This window comes from Rutidosis leptorrhynchoides, unplaced genomic scaffold, assembly GCF_046630445.1.
Source record: "Rutidosis leptorrhynchoides isolate AG116_Rl617_1_P2 unplaced genomic scaffold, CSIRO_AGI_Rlap_v1 contig97, whole genome shotgun sequence".
NCBI classification, from domain to species: Eukaryota; Viridiplantae; Streptophyta; class Magnoliopsida; order Asterales; family Asteraceae; genus Rutidosis; species Rutidosis leptorrhynchoides.
Window position 1 is genome coordinate 13,684 of NW_027266890.1, and position 15,704 is coordinate 29,387.

Genomic DNA, 15,704 nt, shown 5'->3' on the forward strand with positions numbered 1-15,704 from the left:
ATTGGGTGCGAAGAAACGAAAGAAGTGGCACGGATTCCGAGCAATAGTGAATGAAACTTCGAACTACATTATTATGAGGCATCGAAATTGTGGTGGGGCAAAGAGCGGCACCGATTCAGGGTCCGTCCTAGTAGTCGTGCGAGAAATATGCAGCACGCCATTGGGGATCCCCGTAACGAAGAGGGGCGCTACACGTGGACTTCCGAGGACGTCCCCAATCCTAGTACTACGCTCGCCCAAGCACGCCTAACTGCGGAGATCTAGAGGTATTCGGTCTATTAGTGCGAGTATGATCGCTCACTATCGTTTATGCGCGATTGTGCTACACGACTAAGCCATGCCTCTCTCCGCGCTCCACGACTCCTTCGCCCCTCCCATGTTTCGAGATAGCCACCTCGGCCAAGCTACGCCGTGGGGAGGTGGCGAATTGGGTGCGAAGAAACGAAAGAAGGGCACGGATTCCGAGCACGTAGTCAAGGAAGCTTCGAACTACATTGTTATGAGGCATCGAAACTGTTGTGGCAAAGAGCGGCACCGATTCGGGGGTCTGTCCTGAGAAATATGCAGCACGCATTGGGGATCCCGTAACGAAGAGGGGCGCAACACGTGGACTTCCGAGGACGTCCCCAATCCTAGTAATACCCTCGCCCAAGCACGCCTAACTGCGGAGTTCTAGTGGTATTCGGCCTATTAGTGCGAGTATGATCGCACACTATCGTTTATGCGCGATTGTGCTAGACAACCAAGCCATGCCTCTCTCGCCGCGCTCCACGCCCCCTTCGACCCTCACATGTTTCGAGATAGCCACCTCGGCCAAGCTACGCCGTGGGAGGTGGCGAATTGGGTGCGAAGAACGAAAGAAGTGGCACGGATTCCGAGCACATAGTCAAGGAAGCTTCGAACTACATTGTTATGAGGCATCGAAACTGTGGTGGGGCAAAGAGCGGCACCGATTCGGGGGTCGGTCCTGAGAAATATGCAGCACGCCATTGGGGATCCCGTAACGAAGAGGGGCGCAACACGTGGACTTCCGAGGACGTCCCCAATCCTAGTAATACTCTCGCCCAAGCACGCCTAACTGCGCAGTTCTAGTGGTATTCGGTCTATTAGTGCGAGTATGATCGCACACTATCGTTTATGCGCGTTTGTGCTACACGACCAAGCCATGCCTCTCTCGCCGCGCTCCACGACCCCTTCGCCCCTCACATGTTTCGAGATAGCCACCTCGGCCAAGCTACGCCGTGGGGAGGTGGCGAATTGGGTGCGAAGAAACGAAAGAAGTGGCACGGATTCCGAGCACATAGTCAAGGAAGCTTCGAACTACATTGTTATGAGGCATCGAAACTGTGGTGGGGCAAAGAGCGGCACCGATTCGGGGGTCTGTCCTGAGAAATATGCAGCTTGCCATTGGGGATCCCCGTAACGAAGAGGGGCGCAACACGTGGACTTCCGAGGACGTCCCCAATCCTAGTAATACCCTCGCCCAAGCACGCCTAACTGCGCAGTTCTAGTGGTATTCGGTCTATTAGTGCGAGTATGATCGCACACTATCGTTTATGCGCGTTTGTGCTACACGACCAAGCCATGCCTCTCTCGCCGCGCTCCACGACCCCTTCGCCCCTCACATGTTTCGAGATAGCCACCTCGGCCAAGCTACGCCGTGGGGAGGTGGCGAATTGGGTGCGAAGAAACGAAAGAAGTGGCACGGATTCCGAGCACATAGTCAAGGAAGCTTCGAACTACATTGTTATGAGGCATCGAAACTGTGGTGGGGCAAAGAGCGGCACCGATTCGGGGGTCGGTCCTGAGAAATATGCAGCACGCCATTGGGGATCCCCGTAACGAAGAGGGGCACAACACGCGGACTTTCGAGAACGTCCCCAATCCTAGTAATACCCTCGCCCAAGCACGCCTAACTGCGGAGTTCTAGTGGTATTCGGTCTATTAGTGCGAGTATGATCGCATACTATCGTTTATGCGCGATTGTGCTAGACAACCAAGCCATGCCTCTCTCGCCGCGCTCCACGCCCCCTTCGACCCTCACATGTTTCGAGATAGCCACCTCGGCCAAGCTATGCCGTGGGGAGGTGGCGAATTGGGTGCGAAGAAACGAAAGAAGTGGCACGGATTCCGAGCACATAGTCAAGGAAGCTTCGAACTACATTGTTATGAGGCATCGAAACTGTGGTGGGGCAAAGAGCGGCACCGATTCGGGGGTCGGTCCTGAGAAATATGCAGCACGCCATTGGGGATCCCCGTAACGAAGAGGGGCGCAACACGTGGACTTCCGAGGACGTCCCCAATCCTAGTAATACTCTCGCCCAAGCACGCCTAACTGCGCAGTTCTAGTGGTATTCGGTCTATTAGTGCGAGTATGATCGCACACTATCGTTTATGCTCATTTGTGCTACACGACCAAGCCATGCCTCTCTCGCCGCGCTCCACGACCCCTTCGCCCCTCACATGTTTCGAGATAGCCACCTCGGCCAAGCTACGCCATGGGGAGGTGGCGAATTGGGTGCGAAGAAACGAAAGAAGTGGCACGGATTCCGAGCACATAGTCAAGGAAGCTTCGAACTACATTGCTATGAGGCATCGAAACTGTGGTGGGGCAAAGAGCGGCACCGATTCGGGGGTCGGTCCTCAGAAATATGCAGCTTGCCATTGGGGATCCCCGTAACGAAGAGGGGCGCAACACGTGGACTTCCGAGGACGTCCCCAATCCTAGTAATACTCTCGCCCAAGCACGCCTAACTGCGCAGTTCTAGTGGTATTCGGTCTATTAGTGCGAGTATGATCGCACACTATCGTTTATGCGCGTTTGTGCTACACGACCAAGCCATGCCTCTCTCGCCGCGCTCCACGACCCCTTCGCCCCTCACATGTTTCGAGATAGCCACCTCGGCCAAGCTACGCCGTGGGGAGGTGGCGAATTGGGTGCGAAGAAACGAAAGAAGTGGCACGGATTCCGAGCACATAGTCAAGGAAGCTTCGAACTACATTGTTATGAGGCATCGAAACTGTGGTGGGGCAAAGAGCGGCACCGATTCGGGGGTCGGTCCTGAGAAATATGCAGCACGCCATTGGGGATCCCCGTAACGAAGAGGGGCGCAACACGTGGACTTCCGAGGACGTCCCCAATCCTAGTAATACCCTCGCCCAAGCACGCCTAACTGCGCAGTTCTAGTGGTATTCGGTCTATTAGTGCGAGTATGATCGCACACTATCGTTTATGCGCGTTTGTGCTACACGACCAAGCCATGCCTCTCTCGCCGCGCTCCACGACCCCTTCGACCCTCACATGTTTCGAGATAGCCACCTCGGCCAAGCTACGCCGTGGGGAGGTGGCGAATTGGGTGTGAAGAAACGAAAGAAGTGGCACGGATTCCGAGCACATAGTCAAGGAAGCTTCGAACTACATTGTTATGAGGCATCGAAACTGTGGTGGGGCAAAGAGCGGCACCGATTCGGGGGTCGGTCCTGAGAAATATGCAGCACGCCATTGGGGATCCCCGTAACGAAGAGGGGCGCAACACGTGGACTTCCGAGGACGTCCCCAATCCTAGTAATACCCTCGCCCAAGCATGCCTAACTACGGAGTTCTAGTGGTATTCGGCCTATTAGTGCGAGTATGATCGCACACTATCGTTTATGCGCATTTGTGCTACACGACCAAGCCATGCCTCTCTCGCCGCGCTCCACGACCCCTTCGCCCCTCACATGTTTCGAGATAGCCACCTCGGCCAAGCTACGCCGTCAGGAGGTGGCGAATTGGGTGCGAAGAAACGAAAGAAGTGGCACGGATTCCGAGCACATAGTGAATGAAACTTCGAACTACATTATTATGAGGCATCGAAATTGTGGTGGGGCAGAGAGCGGCACCGATTCAGGTGTCCGTCCTAGTAGTCGTGCGAGAAATATGCAGCACGCCATTGGGGATCCCCGTAACGAAGAGGGGCGCAACACGTGGACTTCCGAGGACGTCCCCAATCCTAGTACTACCCTCGCCCAAGCACGCCTAACTGCGGAGATCTAGAGGTATTCGGTCTATTAGTGGGAGTATGATCGCTCACTATCGTTTATGCGCGATTGTGCTAAACGACCAAGCCATGGCTCTCTCCCCGCGCTCCACGACTCCTTCGCCCCTCACATGTTTCGAGATAGCCACCTCGGCCAAGCTACGCCGTGGGGAGGTGGCGAATTGGGTGCGAAGAAACGAAAGAAGTGGCACGGATTCCGAGCACGTAGTCAAGGAAGCTTCGAACTACATTGTTATGAGGCATCGAAACTGTGGTGGGGCAAAGAGCGGCACCGATTCGGGGGTCGGTCCTGAGAAATATGCAGCACGCCATTGGGGATCCCCGTAACGAAGAGGGGCGCAACACGTGGACTTCCGAGGACGTCCCCAATCCTAGTACTACGCTCGCCCAAGCACGCCTAACTGCGGAGTTCTAGTGGTATTCGGTCTATTAGTGCGAGTATGATCGCACACTATCGTTTATGCGCGATTGAGCTACACGACCAAGCCATGCCTCTCTCGCCGCGCTCCACGACCCCTTCGCCCCTCACATGTTTCGAGATAGCCACCTCGGCCAAGCTACGCCGTGGGGAGGTGGCGAATTGGGTGCGAAGAAACGAAAGAAGTGGCACGGATTCCGAGCACATAGTGAATGAAACTTCGAACTACATTATTATGAGGCATCGAAATTGTGGTGGGGCAAAGAGCGGCACCGATTCAGGGGTCCGTCCTAGTAGTCGTGCGAGAAATATGCAGCACGCCATTGGGGATCCCCGTAACGAAGAGGGGCGCTACACGTGGACTTCCGAGGACGTCCCCAATCCTAGTACTACGCTCGCCCAAGCACGCCTAACTGCGGAGATCTAGAGGTATTCGGTCTATTAGTGCGAGTATGATCGCTCACTATCGTTTATGCGCGATTGTGCTACACGACTAAGCCATGCCTCTCTCCGCGCTCCACGACTCCTTCGCCCCTCACATGTTTCGAGATAGCCACCTCGGCCAAGCTACGCCGTGGGGAGGTGGCGAATTGGGTGCGAAGAAACGAAAGAAGTGGCACGGATTCCGAGCACGTAGTCAAGGAAGCTTCGAACTACATTGTTATGAGGCATCGAAACTGTGGTGGGGCAAAGAGCGGCACCGATTCGGGGGTCGGTCCTGAGAAATATGCAGCACGCCATTGGGGATCCCCGTAACGAAGAGGGGCGCAACACGTGGACTTCCGAGGATGTCCCCAATCCTAGTAATACCCTCGCCCAAGCACGCCTAACTGCGGAGTTCTAGTGGTATTCGGTCTATTAGTGCGAGTATGATCGCACACTATCGTTTATGCGCGTTTGTGCTACACGACCAAGCCATGCCTCTCTCGCCGCGCTCCACGACCCCTTCGCCCCTCACATGTTTCGAGATAGCCACCTCGGCCAAGCTACGCCGTGGGGAGGTGGCGAATTGGGTGCGAAGAAACGAAAGAAGTGGCACGGATTCCGAGCACGTAGTCAAGGAAGCTTCGAACTACATTGTTATGAGGCATCGAAACTGTGGTGGGGCAAAGAGCGGCACCGATTCGGGGGTCGGTCCTGAGAAATATGCAGCACGCCATTGGGGATCCCCGTAACGAAGAGGGGCGCAACACGTGGACTTCCGAGGACGTCCACAATCCTAGTACTACGCTCGCCCAAGCACGCCTAACTGCGGAGTTCTAGTGGTATTCGGTCTATTAGTGCGAGTATGATCGCACACTATCGTTTATGCGCGATTGAGCTACATGACCAAGCCATGCCTCTCTCGCCGCGCTCCACGACCCCTTCGCCCCTCACATGTTTCGAGATAGCCACCTCGGCCAAGCTACGCCGTGGGGAGGTGGCGAATTGGGTGCGAAGAAACGAAAGAAGTGGCACGGATTCCGAGCACATACTCAAGGAAGCTTCGAACTACATTGTTATGAGGCATCGAAACTGTGGTGGGGCAAAGAGCGGCACCGATTCGGGGGTCGGTCCTGAGAAATATGCAGCACGCCATTGGGGATCCCCGTAACGAAGAGGGGCGCAACACGTGGACTTCCGAGGACGTCCCCAATCCTTGTAATACCCTCGCCCAAGCACGCCTAACTGCAGAGTTCTAGTGGTATTCGGTCTATTAGTGCGAGTATGATCGCACACTATCGTTTATGCGCGATTGTGCTAGACGACCAAGCCATGCCTCTCTCGCCGCGCTCCACGCCCCCTTCGACCCTCACATGTTTCGAGAGAGCCACCTCGGCCAAGCTACGCCGTGGGGAGGTGGCGAATTGGGTGCGAAGAAACGAAAGAAGTGGCACGGATTCCGAGCACATAGTGAATGAAACTTCGAACTACATTGTTATGAGGCATCAAAACTGTGGTGGGGCAAAGAGCGGCACCGATTCAGGGGTCCGTCCTAGTAGTCGTGCGAGAAATATGCAGCACGCCATTGGGGATCCGCGTAACGAAGAGGGGCGCAACACGTGGACTTCCGAGGACGTCCCCAATCCTAGTACTACCCTCGCCCCAGCACGCCTAACTGCGGAGATCTAGAGGTATTCGGTCTATTAGTGCGAGTATGATCGCTCACTATCGTTTATGAGCGATTGTGCTACACGACCAAGCCATGCCTCTCTCGCCGCGCTCCACGACCCCTTCGCCCCTCACATGTTTCGAGATAGCCACCTGGGCCAAGCTACGCCGTCGGGAGGTGGCGAATTGGGTGCGAAGAAACGAAAGAAGTGGCACGGATTCCGAGCACATAGTCAAGGAAGCTTCGAACTACATTGTTATGAGGCATCGAAACTGTGGTGGGGCAAAGAGCGGCACCGATTCGGGGGTCGGTCCTGAGAAATATGCAGCACGCCATTGGGGATCCCCGTAACGAAGAGGGGCGCAAAACGTGGACTTCCGAGGACGTCCCCAATCCTAGTACTACGCTCGCCCAAGCACGCCTAACTGCGGAGTTCTAGTGGTATTCGGTCTATTAGTGCGAGTATGATCGCACACTATCGTTTATGCGCGATTGAGCTACACGACCAAGCCATGCCTCTCTCGCCGCGCTCCACGACCCCTTCGCCCCTCACATGTTTAGAGATAGCCACCTCGGCCAAGCTACGCCGTGGGGAGGTGGCGAATTGGGTGCGAAGAAACGAAAGAAGTGGCACGGATTCCGAGCACATAGTCAAGGAAGCTTCGAACTACATTGTTATGAGGCATCGAAACTGTGGTGGGGCAAAGAGCGGCACCGATTCGGGGGTCGGTCCTGAGAAATATGCAGCACGCCATTGGGGATCCCCGTAACGAAGAGGGGCGCAACACGTGGACTTCCGAGGACGTCCCCAATCCTTGTAATACCCTCGCTCAAGCACGCCTAACTGCAGAGTTCTAGTGGTATTCGGTCTATTAGTGCGAGTATGATCGCACACTATCGTTTATGCGCGATTGTGCTAGACGACCAAGCCATGCCTCTCTCGCCGCGCTCCACGCCCCCTTCGACCCTCACATGTTTCGAGAGAGCCACCTCGGCCAAGCTACGCCGTGGGGAGGTGGCGAATTGGGTGCGAAGAAACGAAAGAAGTGGCACGGATTCCGAGCACATAGTGAATGAAACTTCGAACTACATTGTTATGAGGCATCAAAACTGTGGTGGGGCAAAGAGCGGCACCGATTCAGGGGTCCGTCCTAGTAGTCGTGCGAGAAATATGCAGCACGCCATTGGGGATCCGCGTAACGAAGAGGGGCGCAACACGTGGACTTCCGAGGACGTCCCCAATCCTAGTACTACCCTCGCCCCAGCACGCCTAACTGCGGAGATCTAGAGGTATTCGGTCTATTAGTGCGAGTATGATCGCTCACTATCGTTTATGAGCGATTGTGCTACACGACCAAGCCATGCCTCTCTCGCCGCGCTCCACGACCCCTTCGCCCCTCACATGTTTCGAGATAGCCACCTCGGCCAAGCTACGCCGTGGGGAGGTGGCGAATTGGGTGCGAAGAAACGAAAGAAGTGGCACGGATTCCGAGCACGTAGTCAAGGAAGCTTCGAACTACATTGTTATGAGGCATCGAAACTGTGGTGGGGCAAAGAGCGGCACCGATTCGGGGGTCGGTCCTGAGAAATATGCAGCACGCCATTGGGGATCCCCGTAACGAAGAGGGGCGCAACACGTGGACTTCCGAGGACGTCCCCAATCCTAGTAATACCCTCGCCCAAGCACGCCTAACTGCGGAGTTCTAGTGGTATTCGGTCTATTAGTGCGAGTATGATCGCACACTATCGTTTATGCGCGTTTGTGCTACACGACCAAGCCATGCCTCTCTCGCCGCGCTCCACGACCCCTTCGCCCCTCACATGTTTCGAGATAGCCACCTCGGCCAAGCTACGCCGTGGGGAGGTGGCGAATTGGGTGCGAAGAAACGAAAGAAGTGGCACGGATTCCGAGCACATAGTCAAGGAAGCTTCGAACTACATTGTTATGAGGCATCGAAACTGTGGTGGGGCAAAGAGCGGCACCGATTCGGGGGTCGGTCCTGAGAAATATGCAGCACGCCATTGGGGATCCCCGTAACGAAGAGGGGCGCAACACGTGGACTTCCGAGGACGTCCCCAATCCTTGTAATACCCTCGCTCAAGCACGCCTAACTGCAGAGTTCTAGTGGTATTCGGTCTATTAGTGCGAGTATGATCGCACACTATCGTTTATGCGCGATTGTGCTAGACGACCAAGCCATGCCTCTCTCGCCGCGCTCCACGCCCCCTTCGACCCTCACATGTTTCGAGAGAGCCACCTCGGCCAAGCTACGCCGTGGGGAGGTGGCGAATTGGGTGCGAAGAAACGAAAGAAGTGGCACGGATTCCGAGCACATAGTGAATGAAACTTCGAACTACATTGTTATGAGGCATCAAAACTGTGGTGGGGCAAAGAGCGGCACCGATTCAGGGGTCCGTCCTAGTAGTCGTGCGAGAAATATGCAGCACGCCATTGGGGATCCGCGTAACGAAGAGGGGCGCAACACGTGGACTTCCGAGGACGTCCCCAATCCTAGTACTACCCTCGCCCCAGCACGCCTAACTGCGGAGATCTAGAGGTATTCGGTCTATTAGTGCGAGTATGATCGCTCACTATCGTTTATGAGCGATTGTGCTACACGACCAAGCCATGCCTCTCTCGCCGCGCTCCACGACCCCTTCGCCCCTCACATGTTTCGAGATAGCCACCTCGGCCAAGCTACGCCGTGGGGAGGTGGCGAATTGGGTGCGAAGAAACGAAAGAAGTGGCACGGATTCCGAGCACGTAGTCAAGGAAGCTTCGAACTACATTGTTATGAGGCATCGAAACTGTGGTGGGGCAAAGAGCGGCACCGATTCGGGGGTCGGTCCTGAGAAATATGCAGCACGCCATTGGGGATCCCCGTAACGAAGAGGGGCGCAACACGTGGACTTCCGAGGACGTCCCCAATCCTAGTAATACCCTCGCCCAAGCACGCCTAACTGCGGAGTTCTAGTGGTATTCGGTCTATTAGTGCGAGTATGATCGCACACTATCGTTTATGCGCGTTTGTGCTACACGACCAAGCCATGCCTCTCTCGCCGCGCTCCACGACCCCTTCGCCCCTCACATGTTTCGAGATAGCCACCTCGGCCAAGCTACGCCGTGGGGAGGTGGCGAATTGGGTGCGAAGAAACGAAAGAAGTGGCACGGATTCCGAGCACATAGTCAAGGAAGCTTCGAACTACATTGTTATGAGGCATCGAAACTGTGGTGGGGCAAAGAGCGGCACCGATTCGGGGGTCCGTCCTGAGAAATATGCAGCACGCCATTGGGGATCCCCGTAACGAAGAGGGGCGCAACACGTGGACTTCCGAGGACGTCCCCAATCCTTGTAATACCCTCGCCCAAGCACGCCTAACTGCGGAGTTCTAGTGGTATTCGGCCTATTAGTGCGAGTATGATCGCACACTATCGTTTATGCGCGTTTGTGCTACACGACCAAGCCATGCCTCTCTCGCCGCGCTCCACGACCCCTTCGCCCCTCACATGTTTCGAGAGAGCCACCTCGGCCAAGCTACGCCGTCGGGAGGTGGCGAATTGGGTGCGAAGAAACGAAAGAAGTGGCACGGATTCCGAGCACGTAGTCAAGGAAGCTTCGAACTACATTGTTATGAGGCATCGAAACTGTGGTGGGGCAAAGAGCGGCACCGATTCGGGGGTCGGTCCTGAGAAATATGCAGCACGCCATTGGGGATCCCCGTAACGAAGAGGGGCGCAAAACGTGGACTTCCGAGGACGTCCCCAATCCTAGTACTACGCTCGCCCAAGCACGCCTAACTGCGGAGTTCTAGTGGTATTCGGTCTATTAGTGCGAGTATGATCGCACACTATCGTTTATGCGCGATTGAGCTACACGACCAAGCCATGCCTCTCTCGCCGCGCTCCACGACCCCTTCGCCCCTCACATGTTTAGAGATAGCCACCTCGGCCAAGCTACGCCGTGGGGAGGTGGCGAATTGGGTGCGAAGAAACGAAAGAAGTGGCACGGATTCCGAGCACATAGTCAAGGAAGCTTCGAACTACATTGTTATGAGGCATCGAAACTGTGGTGGGGCAAAGAGCGGCACCGATTCGGGGGTCGGTCCTGAGAAATATGCAGCACGCCATTGGGGATCCCCGTAACGAAGAGGGGCGCAACACGTGGACTTCCGAGGACGTCCCCAATCCTTGTAATACCCTCGCTCAAGCACGCCTAACTGCAGAGTTCTAGTGGTATTCGGTCTATTAGTGCGAGTATGATCGCACACTATCGTTTATGCGCGATTGTGCTAGACGACCAAGCCATGCCTCTCTCGCCGCGCTCCACGCCCCCTTCGACCCTCACATGTTTCGAGAGAGCCACCTCGGCCAAGCTACGCCGTGGGGAGGTGGCGAATTGGGTGCGAAGAAACGAAAGAAGTGGCACGGATTCCGAGCACATAGTGAATGAAACTTCGAACTACATTGTTATGAGGCATCAAAACTGTGGTGGGGCAAAGAGCGGCACCGATTCAGGGGTCCGTCCTAGTAGTCGTGCGAGAAATATGCAGCACGCCATTGGGGATCCGCGTAACGAAGAGGGGCGCAACACGTGGACTTCCGAGGACGTCCCCAATCCTAGTACTACCCTCGCCCCAGCACGCCTAACTGCGGAGATCTAGAGGTATTCGGTCTATTAGTGCGAGTATGATCGCTCACTATCGTTTATGAGCGATTGTGCTACACGACCAAGCCATGCCTCTCTCGCCGCGCTCCACGACCCCTTCGCCCCTCACATGTTTCGAGATAGCCACCTCGGCCAAGCTACGCCGTGGGGAGGTGGCGAATTGGGTGCGAAGAAACGAAAGAAGTGGCACGGATTCCGAGCACGTAGTCAAGGAAGCTTCGAACTACATTGTTATGAGGCATCGAAACTGTGGTGGGGCAAAGAGCGGCACCGATTCGGGGGTCGGTCCTGAGAAATATGCAGCACGCCATTGGGGATCCCCGTAACGAAGAGGGGCGCAACACGTGGACTTCCGAGGACGTCCCCAATCCTAGTAATACCCTCGCCCAAGCACGCCTAACTGCGGAGTTCTAGTGGTATTCGGTCTATTAGTGCGAGTATGATCGCACACTATCGTTTATGCGCGTTTGTGCTACACGACCAAGCCATGCCTCTCTCGCCGCGCTCCACGACCCCTTCGCCCCTCACATGTTTCGAGATAGCCACCTCGGCCAAGCTACGCCGTGGGGAGGTGGCGAATTGGGTGCGAAGAAACGAAAGAAGTGGCACGGATTCCGAGCACATAGTCAAGGAAGCTTCGAACTACATTGTTATGAGGCATCGAAACTGTGGTGGGGCAAAGAGCGGCACCGATTCGGGGGTCGGTCCTGAGAAATATGCAGCACGCCATTGGGGATCCCCGTAACGAAGAGGGGCGCAACACGTGGACTTCCGAGGACGTCCCCAATCCTTGTAATACCCTCGCTCAAGCACGCCTAACTGCAGAGTTCTAGTGGTATTCGGTCTATTAGTGCGAGTATGATCGCACACTATCGTTTATGCGCGATTGTGCTAGACGACCAAGCCATGCCTCTCTCGCCGCGCTCCACGCCCCCTTCGACCCTCACATGTTTCGAGAGAGCCACCTCGGCCAAGCTACGCCGTGGGGAGGTGGCGAATTGGGTGCGAAGAAACGAAAGAAGTGGCACGGATTCCGAGCACATAGTGAATGAAACTTCGAACTACATTGTTATGAGGCATCAAAACTGTGGTGGGGCAAAGAGCGGCACCGATTCAGGGGTCCGTCCTAGTAGTCGTGCGAGAAATATGCAGCACGCCATTGGGGATCCGCGTAACGAAGAGGGGCGCAACACGTGGACTTCCGAGGACGTCCCCAATCCTAGTACTACCCTCGCCCCAGCACGCCTAACTGCGGAGATCTAGAGGTATTCGGTCTATTAGTGCGAGTATGATCGCTCACTATCGTTTATGAGCGATTGTGCTACACGACCAAGCCATGCCTCTCTCGCCGCGCTCCACGACCCCTTCGCCCCTCACATGTTTCGAGATAGCCACCTCGGCCAAGCTACGCCGTGGGGAGGTGGCGAATTGGGTGCGAAGAAACGAAAGAAGTGGCACGGATTCCGAGCACGTAGTCAAGGAAGCTTCGAACTACATTGTTATGAGGCATCGAAACTGTGGTGGGGCAAAGAGCGGCACCGATTCGGGGGTCGGTCCTGAGAAATATGCAGCACGCCATTGGGGATCCCCGTAACGAAGAGGGGCGCAACACGTGGACTTCCGAGGACGTCCCCAATCCTAGTAATACCCTCGCCCAAGCACGCCTAACTGCGGAGTTCTAGTGGTATTCGGTCTATTAGTGCGAGTATGATCGCACACTATCGTTTATGCGCGTTTGTGCTACACGACCAAGCCATGCCTCTCTCGCCGCGCTCCACGACCCCTTCGCCCCTCACATGTTTCGAGATAGCCACCTCGGCCAAGCTACGCCGTGGGGAGGTGGCGAATTGGGTGCGAAGAAACGAAAGAAGTGGCACGGATTCCGAGCACATAGTCAAGGAAGCTTCGAACTACATTGTTATGAGGCATCGAAACTGTGGTGGGGCAAAGAGCGGCACCGATTCGGGGGTCCGTCCTGAGAAATATGCAGCACGCCATTGGGGATCCCCGTAACGAAGAGGGGCGCAACACGTGGACTTCCGAGGACGTCCCCAATCCTAGTAATACCCTCGCCCAAGCACGCCTAACTGCGGAGTTCTAGTGGTATTCGGTCTATTAGTGCGAGTATGATGGCACACTATCGTTTATGCGCGATTGTGCTAGACGACCAAGCCATGCCTCTCTCGCCGCGCTCCACGCCCCCTTCGACCCTCACATGTTTCGAGACAGCCACCTCGGCCAAGCTACGCCGTGGGGAGGTGGCGAATTGGGTGCAAAGAAACGAAAGAAGTGGCACGGATTCCGAGCACATAGTGAATGAAACTTCGAACTACATTACTATGAGGCATCGAAATTGTGGTGGGGCAAAGAGCGGCACCGATTCAGGTGTCCGTCCTAGTAGTCGTGCGAGAAATATGCAGCACGCCATTGGGGATCCCCGTAACGAAGAGGGGCGCAACACGTGGACTTCCGAGGACGTCCCCAATCCTAGTACTACCCTCGCCCAAGCACGCCTAACTGCGGAGATCTAGAGGTATTCGGTCTATTAGTGGGAGTATGATCGCTCACTATCGTTTATGCGCGATTGTGCTAAACGACCAAGCCATGGCTCTCTCCCCGCGCTCCACGACTCCTTCGCCCCTCACATGTTTCGAGATAGCCACCTCGGCCAAGCTACGCCGTGGGGAGGTGGCGAATTGGGTGCGAAGAAACGAAAGAAGTGGCACGGATTCCGAGCACGTAGTCAAGGAAGCTTCGAACTACATTGTTATGAGGCATCGAAACTGTGGTGGGGCAAAGAGCGGCACCGATTCGGGGGTCCGTCCTGAGAAATATGCAGCACGCCATTGGGGATCCCCGTAACGAAGAGGGGCGCAACACGTGGACTTCCGAGGACGTCCACAATCCTAGTAATACCCTCGCCCAAGCACGCCTAACTGCGGAGTTCTAGTGGTATTCGGTCTATTAGTGCGAGTATGATCGCACACTATCGTTTATGCGCGATTGTGCTAGACGACCAAGCCATGCCTCTCTCGCCGCGCTCCACGCCCCCTTCGACCCTCACATGTTTCGAGACAGCCACCTCGGCCAAGCTACGCCGTGGGGAGGTGGCGAATTGGGTGCAAAGAAACGAAAGAAGTGGCACGGATTCCGAGCACATAGTGAATGAAACTTCGAACTACATTATTATGAGGCATCGAAATTGTGGTGGGGCAAAGAGCGGCACCGATTCAGGTGTCCGTCCTAGTAGTCGTGCGAGAAATATGCAGCACGCCATTGGGGATCCCCGTAACGAAGAGGGGCGCAACACGTGGACTTCCGAGGACGTCCCCAATCCTAGTACTACCCTCGCCCAAGCACGCCTAACTGCGGAGATCTAGAGGTATTCGGTCTATTAGTGGGAGTATGATCGCTCACTATCGTTTATGCGCGATTGTGCTAAACGACCAAGCCATGGCTCTCTCCCCGCGCTCCACGACTCCTTCGCCCCTCACATGTTTCGAGATAGCCACCTCGGCCAAGCTACGCCGTGGGGAGGTGGCGAATTGGGTGCGAAGAAACGAAAGAAGTGGCACGGATTCCGAGCACGTAGTCAAGGAAGCTTCGAACTACATTGTTATGAGGCATCGAAACTGTGGTGGGGCAAAGAGCGGCACCGATTCGGGGGTCCGTCCTGAGAAATATGCAGCACGCCATTGGGGATCCCCGTAACGAAGAGGGGCGCAACACGTGGACTTCCGAGGACGTCCACAATCCTAGTAATACCCTCGCCCAAGCACGCCTAACTGCGGAGTTCTAGTGGTATTCGGTCTATTAGTGCGAGTATGATCGCACACTATCGTTTATGCGCGATTGTGCTAGACGACCAAGCCATGCCTCTCTCGCCGCGCTCCACGCCCCCTTCGACCCTCACATGTTTCGAGACAGCCACCTCGGCCAAGCTACGCCGTGGGGAGGTGGCGAATTGGGTGCGAAGAAACGAAAGAAGTGGCACGGATTCCGAGCACATAGTGAATGAAACTTCGAACTACATTAATATGAGGCATCGAAATTGTGGTGGGGCAAAGAGCGGCACCGATTCGGGGGTCGGTCCTGAGAAATATGCAGCACGCCATTGGGGATCCCCTTAACGAAGAGGGGCGCAACACGTGGACTTCCGAGGACGTCCCCAATCCTAGTAATACTCTCGCCCAAGCACGCCTAACTGCGCAGTTCTAGTGGTATTCGGTCTATTAGTGCGAGTATGATCGCACACTATCGTTTATGCGCGTTTGTGCTACACGACCAAGCCATGCCTCTCTCGCCGCGCTCCACGACCCCTTCGCCCCTCACATGTTTCGAGATAGCCACCTCGGCCAAGCTACGCCGTGGGGAGGTGGCGAATTGGGTGCGAAGAAACGAAAGAAGTGGCACGGATTCCGAGCACATAGTCAAGGAAGCTTCGAACTACATTGTTATGAGGCATCGAAACTGTGGTGGGGAAAAGA

General features: G+C 55.6%; 23 pseudogenes; all 23 read right to left on the reverse strand.

The window, feature by feature from the left end:
• Positions 1–594: 594 nt before the first annotated feature.
• On the reverse strand, positions 595–713 carry LOC139885403 (5S ribosomal RNA; annotated as a pseudogene).
• Positions 714–1,010: 297 nt separating this feature from the next.
• LOC139885418 (5S ribosomal RNA) lies at positions 1,011–1,129 on the reverse strand (annotated as a pseudogene).
• Positions 1,130–1,429: 300 nt separating this feature from the next.
• Positions 1,430–1,548, reverse strand: LOC139885398 (5S ribosomal RNA; annotated as a pseudogene).
• Positions 1,549–2,267: 719 nt separating this feature from the next.
• LOC139885419 (5S ribosomal RNA) lies at positions 2,268–2,386 on the reverse strand (annotated as a pseudogene).
• Positions 2,387–2,686: 300 nt separating this feature from the next.
• LOC139885420 (5S ribosomal RNA) lies at positions 2,687–2,805 on the reverse strand (annotated as a pseudogene).
• Positions 2,806–3,105: 300 nt separating this feature from the next.
• Positions 3,106–3,224, reverse strand: LOC139885399 (5S ribosomal RNA; annotated as a pseudogene).
• A 1,149-nt stretch (positions 3,225–4,373) lies between these two features.
• On the reverse strand, positions 4,374–4,492 carry LOC139885338 (5S ribosomal RNA; annotated as a pseudogene).
• Positions 4,493–5,220: 728 nt separating this feature from the next.
• On the reverse strand, positions 5,221–5,339 carry LOC139885492 (5S ribosomal RNA; annotated as a pseudogene).
• A 300-nt stretch (positions 5,340–5,639) lies between these two features.
• On the reverse strand, positions 5,640–5,758 carry LOC139885415 (5S ribosomal RNA; annotated as a pseudogene).
• A 730-nt stretch (positions 5,759–6,488) lies between these two features.
• LOC139885437 (5S ribosomal RNA) lies at positions 6,489–6,607 on the reverse strand (annotated as a pseudogene).
• Positions 6,608–6,907: 300 nt separating this feature from the next.
• Positions 6,908–7,026, reverse strand: LOC139885407 (5S ribosomal RNA; annotated as a pseudogene).
• Positions 7,027–7,756: 730 nt separating this feature from the next.
• On the reverse strand, positions 7,757–7,875 carry LOC139885438 (5S ribosomal RNA; annotated as a pseudogene).
• Positions 7,876–8,175: 300 nt separating this feature from the next.
• On the reverse strand, positions 8,176–8,294 carry LOC139885357 (5S ribosomal RNA; annotated as a pseudogene).
• A 730-nt stretch (positions 8,295–9,024) lies between these two features.
• On the reverse strand, positions 9,025–9,143 carry LOC139885439 (5S ribosomal RNA; annotated as a pseudogene).
• Positions 9,144–9,443: 300 nt separating this feature from the next.
• LOC139885358 (5S ribosomal RNA) lies at positions 9,444–9,562 on the reverse strand (annotated as a pseudogene).
• Positions 9,563–10,281: 719 nt separating this feature from the next.
• Positions 10,282–10,400, reverse strand: LOC139885408 (5S ribosomal RNA; annotated as a pseudogene).
• Positions 10,401–11,130: 730 nt separating this feature from the next.
• On the reverse strand, positions 11,131–11,249 carry LOC139885440 (5S ribosomal RNA; annotated as a pseudogene).
• Positions 11,250–11,549: 300 nt separating this feature from the next.
• LOC139885360 (5S ribosomal RNA) lies at positions 11,550–11,668 on the reverse strand (annotated as a pseudogene).
• A 730-nt stretch (positions 11,669–12,398) lies between these two features.
• Positions 12,399–12,517, reverse strand: LOC139885441 (5S ribosomal RNA; annotated as a pseudogene).
• Positions 12,518–12,817: 300 nt separating this feature from the next.
• LOC139885361 (5S ribosomal RNA) lies at positions 12,818–12,936 on the reverse strand (annotated as a pseudogene).
• A 1,149-nt stretch (positions 12,937–14,085) lies between these two features.
• On the reverse strand, positions 14,086–14,204 carry LOC139885445 (5S ribosomal RNA; annotated as a pseudogene).
• Positions 14,205–14,934: 730 nt separating this feature from the next.
• Positions 14,935–15,053, reverse strand: LOC139885446 (5S ribosomal RNA; annotated as a pseudogene).
• Positions 15,054–15,353: 300 nt separating this feature from the next.
• On the reverse strand, positions 15,354–15,472 carry LOC139885421 (5S ribosomal RNA; annotated as a pseudogene).
• Between the last annotated feature and the right edge of the window lie 232 nt (positions 15,473–15,704).